This window comes from Durio zibethinus, chromosome 13 (assembly GCF_047325235.1).
Source record: "Durio zibethinus cultivar Kanyao isolate XHJ-2024 chromosome 13, ASM4732523v1, whole genome shotgun sequence".
Taxonomy (NCBI): domain Eukaryota; kingdom Viridiplantae; phylum Streptophyta; class Magnoliopsida; order Malvales; family Malvaceae; genus Durio; species Durio zibethinus.
The window spans coordinates 6,023,901-6,033,947 of record NC_143174.1 but is presented as its reverse complement, the minus strand read 5'-3'; the positions used below and the strand labels follow the sequence as shown (position 1 = coordinate 6,033,947).

General features: G+C 27.8%; 1 long non-coding RNA gene across 15 annotated transcripts; it reads left to right on the top strand.

Annotated features, from left to right (window-relative positions):
- Positions 1-3,913: 3,913 nt before the first annotated feature.
- LOC111302732 (uncharacterized) lies at positions 3,914-8,849 on the top strand. 15 transcript variants are annotated; one of them, XR_016327127.1, is made up of 11 exons: positions 3,925-4,101; positions 4,634-4,766; positions 4,839-4,925; positions 5,084-5,108; positions 5,200-5,242; positions 6,235-6,337; positions 6,516-6,770; positions 7,587-7,650; positions 7,740-7,871; positions 8,125-8,303; positions 8,442-8,849. It is a non-coding gene; the product is annotated as an uncharacterized LOC111302732 (long non-coding RNA). The 15 variants fall into 15 exon arrangements; XR_016327129.1 differs by lacking the exon at positions 5,084-5,108 and having other exon boundaries at positions 3,924-4,101; positions 8,130-8,303; XR_002691620.2 differs by having other exon boundaries at positions 3,924-4,101; positions 4,839-5,108.
- The last annotated feature ends 1,198 nt before the right edge of the window (positions 8,850-10,047 follow it).

Below are 10,047 nucleotides of genomic sequence, written 5' to 3'. Positions count from 1 at the left end.
TCATGGTTATTGAGTCGAATGATTTAATTTCAATTAATACTATTATTGAATCAAGAGATGTAATTTTTTATGAAAATAAATTTAAATATATTTTGAGACAACTACAACCACTACAAACAATTTATTCTACAAATGGGAAAAAAATTTCAAAACTATTGGAACAAACTAAAAATAGAGATGAATCTTGTCAAGAAATAAGGACAACTAAAAAGGTTAGAAAGACAAAAGATTTTGGATTAGATTTCTTTATGTTCTTTATGAAAAGGGATGGGTGAAAGCATAAACAATAAAATTCCTTATTATTTTAATGCAGAGTCTGATCCTGTTACATATAAAGAGGCAATGAGGTTTCAAGATTATGCTTTTCGGAGAAAAGTAATAAATGATGAAATGGACTCAATAATAGGAAATAAAACTTGGATTTTGGTTGGTCTTCCACCAAGTTCTATTCCAATAGGCTATAAATGGATTTTCAATAAGAAAATACAGATAAATGGAACTATAGATAAATTTAAAGCAAAGTTGATACCTAAAAGTTTTACATAAAAGTAAGGGATACATTACTTTGATACTTATGCTTTAGTAGCTAGATTTGCTACAATTAGACTTCTAGTTTCACTTGCTTCTATTTATAATTTGATTATACATCAAATGGATGTAAAGATGGCATCTTTAAATTGCGAATTAGAAGAGGAAGTATGTATGAAACAACTAGAAGGATTTATTATTCAAAGTTAAGAGCATATACATCAAATGGATGTAAAGATGGCATCTTTAAATTGCGAATTAGAAGAGGAAGTATGTATGAAACAACCAGAAGGATTTATTATTCAAAGTTAAGAGCATAAGGTTTGTAAGCTTATAAAGTCCTTGTGTAGACTTAAACAAGGATCAAAACAGTGGCACAAAAAATTTGATAACATTGTTCTTACTAGTGGTTTTAGAATTAATGGGTCTGATAAGTGTATATATAGCAAATTTGAAAATGACAAAAGAACCATAATTTGCTTATATATGGATGACATGCTAATTTTTGGAATTGATTCAAAACAAGTTAAAGAAACAAAGTAATTTTTATCAAATAAATTTTTAATGAAAGATATGGGTGTACCGAATGTTATTTTTGGAATTAGAATAATCTCAAATGATAGTGGTATAACCTTGTCACAATCATATTATATTGAAAAAGTACTAAAAAAGTTTGATCTTTTTTATTGTATTCCAGTATTTACGCTCATAGATTCTCAACTAAAATTAGTATCTAATATTGATAGAATAATAGATCAGTTGCAATATACAAGAGAAATTGGTTGCCAAATGTATGTGATGACTTATACAAGGTCAAAAAATAGCATTTGTGTTTGGAAAGTTAAATAGGTACACAAGTAATCCAAGTAACTTGCATTGGCAAGCAATTACAATAATACTTAGGTATTTAAAGAAAATAATCAATTATGGATTATGTTATAGTGAATATCCTTTAGTTTTAGAAAGATATTCTGATACTAGTTGGATTACTAATATGAAAGATCATGCTTTTACAAGCGGGTAGATCTTTGTACTTAGTGGATGTGCTATTTTTTAAGGTTTCAAGAAGCAAACATGCATAACAGATTTCATCATAACAGTTGAGTTTATTGCATTAGTCATAATAGTTAAAGAAGCTGAATGGCTAAGGAATTTATTACATGAAGTACTTTTATGGCCTAAACTAATTCTCTAATTTCTATCCGATATAAAACAACTCTAGTAAGGGCATATAGCCAAGTATACAATGGAAAGTCTAGACATATTAGATTAAGACATAGTTTTGTTCGATAATTAATTTTAGATGGAATGATCACTTTAAATTGCGTAAGGTCAAGTGAAAACTTGACAGATCCTCTAACCAAAAGTCTTGCTAGAAAGTTGGTAAAAAACACCTTAATAGGGATGGGGCTCAAGCTCATGAAATAAAGTCGCCCATGATGGAAACTCAACTCAATGTTTGGTATAACATTAAGTTTTGAGTTCAATGAGACAAAGTACATCATCTGTATATGACCACTAGCACTATAATAGTGTTTAATGCCATCCTAGATAATGTGCTAGGTACTTGTAATGTCAAAAAAATTATGAGTAATATATTTTTAATAGACTCATAACATAAATATGTCAGAATGTTATAGTTATAGGAACACTTTTAATGAGAGTTACCTGTGTAAGTGTGAAGTGTGGCTGTTTCTAAAAGCTTAAAAGTTTGGCTCTAATAGTACTTATGAAAAGAAAATGCAGATACATGGCCATAAATATGTCATCGGATACCAAGTATTCATTGGGTGTTGAAATTATTGTGTGAGACAAGTTTAGTTAACCAAATGAAATAGTTGGTTCAAAGTGTAGTCTATCATGCGATTTCAATTAATTTTAACTTGTTTTCGCTAAGTGAATGTTCAAATCAAAAGATGCCTTCATTTATGAAATTGATTTCTAAGTCATCATAAATATGAATTATTTTAAAAATGATGGAGGATTGTTAGAGATTTTCAAAATAAAGTATGAGAAATAAGAAAAAAAATGATAAGATAATCATTTAAATTAAGAGAAGTGAAAGTTCACTATAGTTGGACTTAAGTGGCTAATAGACTATGCGTTTGGTTTTTCAAGCTTAGTGGTCTTGCATTAATTAAATAATTAGTATATATTAATATTTAATTAATGGCACTTGGTACTTGGCATGTGCAGTGAGTAAATAAAATATTATTTTATTTAAAGTTTATAAATTTTATTTTATTTAAAGCTTATAAGTGTTTGATTGATTAGAATCTATTCAAAACAAACAGAAAAATAAGAACAGACAATTAAGTCTATATAAAATAGACAAATAAGTCTGTTCAAAATGAATAATTTTAACTATTTAAAAGCAGATAACTTTTGTTTTTTCAAACTAGACAGTTATGTCTATAGGAGAAAATACACTTTTTTTGTTTATAAAAAGCTTATATGGTTTTTTGAAAAAGATATAAAAAAAAAAACAAAATTTGAAACTTTTCTTCTTTTTTCAAACTTCAAATTTTTTTTATAAAAGTATTGCTACAACAAACCTTTATAGAAGTTCAATGATATTGTGATATATTAGTGAATGCTCAATAAATTAATTTCATTAGTACAAATGTAGCAGTCACTAGATTGTATTGTATCATCAAAGTTTATTGCTTGTAACCCTTTTACACACCTACTAAGAAATAATACAATGAGAGTAAATAAAATCTTAAGAAAAGTAACATCGTTATATGTTTTAGAGCTTTTTTTCAAAATTTTAGATTTACTAAAAGTAATAATTCAAGATTTTCAGTGTATATACTAAAATTTATCTTGTTATTTCTAAAACTTTTCTAAATTTTTTTTTAAAAAATTTTGATTTTTCATGGTTGTTTGAAAGCAAATAGCAATAATATTATTAAAATTTTATTTAAATCCTCCACCATTCTAGATAATTAAAGAGAAACATTTCATTTAAAAATTTCTAAAAATTCAATCTTTGATTTTTAAAATTTCATTATTTGATTAGTATTCATTTATTTTTAAGAATTCATTTTTGTTATTTTTATTTTTAATTTTCATAAATTTTTTTATGTTTAAAATTTTCATCTTTTTGAAAATATTTAGGATAAAAATTCTCGAGTAAAAATTTTTAAAATAATCACCCATTCATGATTTTTAAAATTTTATCATTGATTTTATAAAGGATTTTAATTTCAAAATTTATTCTATTATTTTTAAAAATTTCATATATGGTTATTTTATTCTTAACATTTTTGTTACTGAAACTTTTACTTAAAAATTTTACCATTCTGAAAATTTTAAGAAAAAGAACTTCACTTAAAAATTTCTAAAATTTTAATCATTCTTAATTTTTAGATTTTCATTATTGAAATAATTTACATTTACGTGCAAGCTAAAAAACCCCAAATTGAAACCCTAACAAAAAAGAAGTGAAAGCCAAAAGAAGAATTAAGAGAATCATGGACAGAGAATGAGACTCCAAACTCAGTTCTGGAGGTTTTGCCTCTGCCCAAACGAAAGCCATGGACCGTCGTGGGCGTCTCCATCAACTTGAAGGTAATTATTGTTTTTATTTGAGATGTGGAGAGGGATTTATCTACATTCTGTTGTTACTTTGTTTTGTTATTGTCTGGAAAATCTTCATTTGAAATGATCCTAATAGCAATTGTGTGCATTTGTATAAGATTTTGATACTGGTAATTGAATGACGCCTATTTCAGTAGGACTTGTCCTGATCTAACTAATTGAGGGGAAAAATCTCATGTACTATTATGCTTTTGCTATGCCGAACTGATAGAAATTTGTTTTTCGGTACCTTTAGCTTTTACGAATGGCACGGAACCTTGAAAAATACTGGATAAGGATAAAGTAAAAGTAGATTTATATTCAAGGAAATTGAAATGGAAAGGTTTTTACTAATTTTGGCAAGATGGTGTAGTTTTTATTAGTTTTGTTGCAAGTGTTTGGAAGAAAAGGTGATGAATGTAATCAAATGTACACATTATTTGTGTATTTTTGAAGTTGTATGAGTACTTAAATGTACCCCAAGGCTTGGTCCTTCCAATGATTATGTGTTTTCACTTTTCAGGCATTTTATTTTTTGAGTGGCCTCTATTGCCTGAACTGTTGACTTTGTAATGCGGGGTTGCTGGCAGCTACAAGATGAAGTCATCCTTTCAGAATCTGAGAGATTGCCAATGACTCAGAACAATGTAAAAATGGTACTGTATTCTTTCTTGGTCTCTTTGGGTTACTGTCTGGAGTATGTTTTTAACATTCTATTCTTTTTGCAGCTCCAAAGGCATTTTCAAGCTGAAACTCTTCCATGGATCCAGAGAATGAGACAAAAGGAGTAAAGCCTCCAAAGGTGCCTTTTAAGGGTTGGACAAATTTTGATTATTTTTTAATACCAAGTAGAAATGATTGGCATGAACCTAGGCATTTATCAGAAACAGAATTTTATTGAGTTGAAAATCCATTCTTCCTGTTTCTCTTTTCCTTGATACTTTGGCCCCAAAACTCAACAAAATAAATAAAGAGGAAAAGGAAAGAGACCTTAGCAGGTATATAGCTATCTACCAAATTCTCCCTTTTTTTTCCTTAAAAATTCGATTCTTTTTTTAGATTAAATGCTTTATATTTTGGAATTGACAGTGGTTTTCAGAAGAAATCAAGCTCAAATTCGTCAAAAGTGCAAGTAAGCAAATCTTCCTGTCAATGTGCTGCTAGTAACATTATCTGTCCTAGCTCTAACCAAATATTCTTTCATATAATAATGCATTATTGAATTGAATTAATAAATTCACAATTTCTAATTTTTTTCTCATGTTAAGGTTAGTATGTTTCTTATTTAAGCGTTTTATTGCTATTGCCTTTGTTTTCTGTTTATGCTCTTTGTTTGTTAAATTTGTTTTTGCATGTTTGGTTTGTTTGATTTTTTGTGATACTTTATTTATGTAGTTCTCAATTATTTTTCATTTTTTTTGTATTGATTGTTGGTATTTGTTTTTAATTTGTATTGAATTTGTTTTACTTGAAATGAAAGTAATCTAAAAAATTCAGGTGTAAGTCAAAATAAGGTGATGTGTTTGTTCAATTAAGAAAAAATTGGATGTTGACCGGTATCAAGTTATTCTTTGAGTCTTTTGTGTTTTTAGTTTTTTTTTTTTAATTTTCTGAATTTTTTAAAAAACTATTTCAGTGATGTCTTTTTTTTATTTATTAACTGAAAGCATTTGTCGATTGATTGATTGGTTGATGTGTTAACTTATATCTTCAAGGTATGGATAATGTTAGCCAAACAAGAGAGACTAAGATTAGAAGATTGGAAAGATTAAGGTCCAATAGATTGAGAAAACAAGATAATATCACTTTGAATGTAGTTTCTCAGTTTGGTATTGCTTAAACAAGGGATGATAAAGTTTTTTGTCAGATCAGGGGTAGGGGAACTGAAAGATTGAATGCCGTAAGGTTGAATAGGAAAAGATTGCAAAATTCAAATGATAGTTTAACAATGCCTGTTAGTAATATTTCAGAAGATGGATTGATCAGATGCGATGTAAACTGTGGATATCAACCTTCTATATCAAATTGTTTTACTGTTGGTATAAATGGAGAGTCAAACAATCTGTACAATCAAAGTGGTTTGTATTCAAGTATGGATCAGCTTAACTTATTACTTTTCTGCAGATGTTATTGGAGTGTTAATATCACTCACAACTGTCATGAAAGTTTGGTTAAACAACAAAAGTGATGAGGTTGACAAGCAAGATATCTACATACAAGATCTAAGGTTCGTTCTTTTAAAAGCTTAAATTTTATGAAAACAAAAAAAGCAATCCCCAACTTAAGATTTTTAGCTATGTCATCAATGTCATTAAAAATAATTAGACGATAATTGAAGGAAGAAATGAATATATCTATCTATTAAAAATTAATTTAAAATCTTGAAAACCTCATTTCTTCCATAGAACATCATGCGCATCATCAGAGAAAGGAAGAAAAAGTGACGCCGTCAATGGTGTCATCAATGTTGATGGGGTGGCAACGAAGTATGATGCAAAGATGGAATAAGAAGAAGAGAAAGACGTTTGCAGGATCTGTCGAAACCAGGGAGATGTAGAGAATCCGCTTCAATACCCCTGCGCATGTAGCGAAGCATCAAATTTGTCCATCATGATTGCCTTCTTCAGTGGCTCAATCACAGTAATGCTCACCAATGTGAGGTTTTTTTTTTTTTCCGAATTACTTCTGGTATAAACTGATAGGTTTTTTTGTAAAATAGGTTAATTTCAGTTAGGGTTCTACTTTTAATTTTTTAATTAAAGTTGTTGATTTGGTGTTTGGATTAACTATGATTATTGAATGATTAACAATGGTGATTAAGAAATGAAAATAATTTTGGGCTTTTGTGTTTTTTTTTTCTTTTGCTGATTATTTTTATTACAAAGAATGTCATTAAAATTGCAAATCTTGAGAGCTTTCCATTGCTAGAGTCTTGAAAACTTGAAAAGAACAACTTTTTTTGAGTTTTTTGTGCATGTCTCCAACTCGATGCTATTTGTAGTCATATGGGGTGAAACACATGATTTTTTTATGATTTTCATGGCTTTCGAATGATTAGAGACGTCATTAGCTACAACTAACTTCTTTGGGTTCAGCTTCAGAAAGTGGTCTTTTAATTGTATGTCTGTTTCTTCATATGTTTTCTTTTATTTGTCTTTTCAGAATGTATTGTTATGAAAAAGCTGAAAATGACAATATTCATTGAATGATGCAGAAAAAAATCTAATTGAATTATTCTAATTCTTTTTGTAGTAGGCTATACTCTACTTCTTTTGGATAATAAAATCTAAGCTTATAAAAAAACCTGTAGAAACAAAAGTGAGGATTTGCTAATTGGATGAACTAGATAAAGCATAGCATTAAGGAGAAAGATCATTGGGTAAAAATTAGTCATAAGGGAGATTTATTTTTCTTTCACCTGCGAATTACAAGTCAAATAAAAACAATTTTAAAAAGCTCCTTTTTTTTTTTTTTAGATCCCTGATGAAGCTGTTTCAAGGTGCATTAGATGTGGAACTGATTTTGGGGTTTTGTGACAAGGTACATCTTTCCCTCTGTTTATTAAAAAAATTCTCTACTTGCCTTTCTTTCTCTTTTAAGTTTAATGTTCCTTTTTTATTTCTTTTCAGCACCACTGCAGGAACCATTGGGATATTTTTGTGACAAGTGTATCCAAAGTAGAACCGCTTTAACTGCTGATAAGAATGCTTAACCAATTAGGGAGGGTTTCAGGCTGATTAGAAAAAAAAGGCTCTGTTCAGGTGTCCACTATTTTCTTCTGTAATATTTTTCATGAGTTCAAATGCATAATTGCATATAATCCTTAATGTTTAACAACTGTTTTATATTGTTCTATATTTGTGATATTTTTTCATGCTCCCAAGTCTAATAAACTTATTGAAAACTTATTAGTTTTATCTTTTTATTATGAACTCTAATGTGGTCTAGAGTTAGACTTTTTAGCGGATTTACTTGACAGTTCCACGCGATAACTCAAACATGATAATGATTCAGTGCAGATATTATAAGACTTTTGCGGCGTATGCTGGCTGCAATTTAGGTCTGGCAGCACCAGCTGCAGCTCTTTGTGCTTTTATTGCTCCGGTAGTGGCAGGTTCTGGTATTCCTGAAGTGAGCCTATCTCAATGGGGTGGATGTTCATCCAATACTGGCTCCAAGTACTCTTTGTAAAGGTAAATGGAATTGGCAATATAAACCAATATTTAATAAGGTTCTTTTGCCTGTTATCATTACCCTTTGCACTTTTGATACTGGTTTGTCCTTTTTGCACATATCATTATGGACAGTACATATATGACTATATTGTGTAGGTGGGGTGGCGGCGAAGTATGATGCGAAGATAGAAGAAAAAGAAGAGGAAGACATTTGCAGGATCTGCCGAAACCAGGGAGATGCAAAGAATCCGCTTCGATAATCATGCGCGTGTAACGGCAGCATCAAATTTGTCCACCAGGATTGCCTTCTTCAGTGCCTCAATTTCAGCATATTGATGGACAAATTTCTTAACACGTTTTTTGTTGAGAACTAATATATTATCATTTCGAAGGTAATTCCAACTCTGATTCGATTTCGATCTCTTTGGTTGGGGAAATTTTTTTTTAGTTATTAAGTTATTTTTTTTTTCTTTTCTATTGCTGGTATTTTTTCTAGTATTGCAGCAAGAAAATTTGGGTTCTGAAACTGTTTCCAACTTGGTTGATAGATTTTTTATTTTTTTATTTGTTTCTTTGTTTTTTTTTTTATTGCAAATATTGTCAAATCAGTAAAGGATGTAAAATAAAACATGACTTTAAACAAACTTTTAATGTTTAATACTCAATCTCACCAAAAAAAAAAAAAAAAGACAAGAGAAAGTTCCTTCCTATTGGAATTATATTTTCTCTTGATATAATTACACTTTAGTTTGTACTAACAAAAGAAAAAAGAACTTTTTAAAACCTGTTTGTAATAATCTTCTGAATTAAATTTAATTTAATGAAAAATTATATATATATATATATATATATGTAAAAGCATTTGATGAAGCGAGGGTAGAAATCTAGTTATTATATAGTGTTTAAGAGCTAATTCAAAAAATTAAAAATACAAGAGAAGAAATCTGGATTTTCTCCTTTTACTAATTTTTTATAAAAATATTTTTCATAAATAAAGTTAAATAAAAGAAAGAAAGTTGAGAATTTTGAAATTTCAACATTTATCATATTTTTTTTATCTTAAAGATGCAATCTTTGTTAAAATTTCAAATTGTTAAAAATAAAATTTTACCTTTTATCTTAAAAACAAGATCTTTGTTAAAATTTTAAATTTTCAAAAATAAATTTTTAATATCTACTATGTTTTTATATTTTAAAAATATGATTTTTGTTAAAACTTCAAATTTTCAAAAATAAAGTCATAATATTCATTACGTTTTTTTTTTTATTTTAAAAACACAGTATTTGTTAAAATTTCAAAATTTTAAAAATATAGTTTATCTTTTAAATCTTAATACAATTAATATTTCAAATAATTTTAATTTCAAATAATTTAATATTACTGTATTTTTAATTTCAAATAATTTAATATTATTTTAAAAAATACATATGTTAACAATAATTATATTTTTATTAAATAAATTTAAATCAATTATATAAACTAAATACAAATTTGATTTTAATGAATAGAAACTCAATATAAATAAAAACTAAATTAATTTTATATTTTTGGAAAAATAGAATTTAAACATGATCATTATCATGTGTCAAAGGAAGAGCCTTAGAATGTTTTGTATGTGTTAGTTTGGATATCGATTTATCATGCAATTTTTTTATATTAAAGAGTAAAATAGATCGTAAAAATTATTTATGAAGAGCTCAAGTGAGATAAATTTTGTATTCTATTAGAAATTTTAAAAAACCTCATAAAGATGAATGTTTA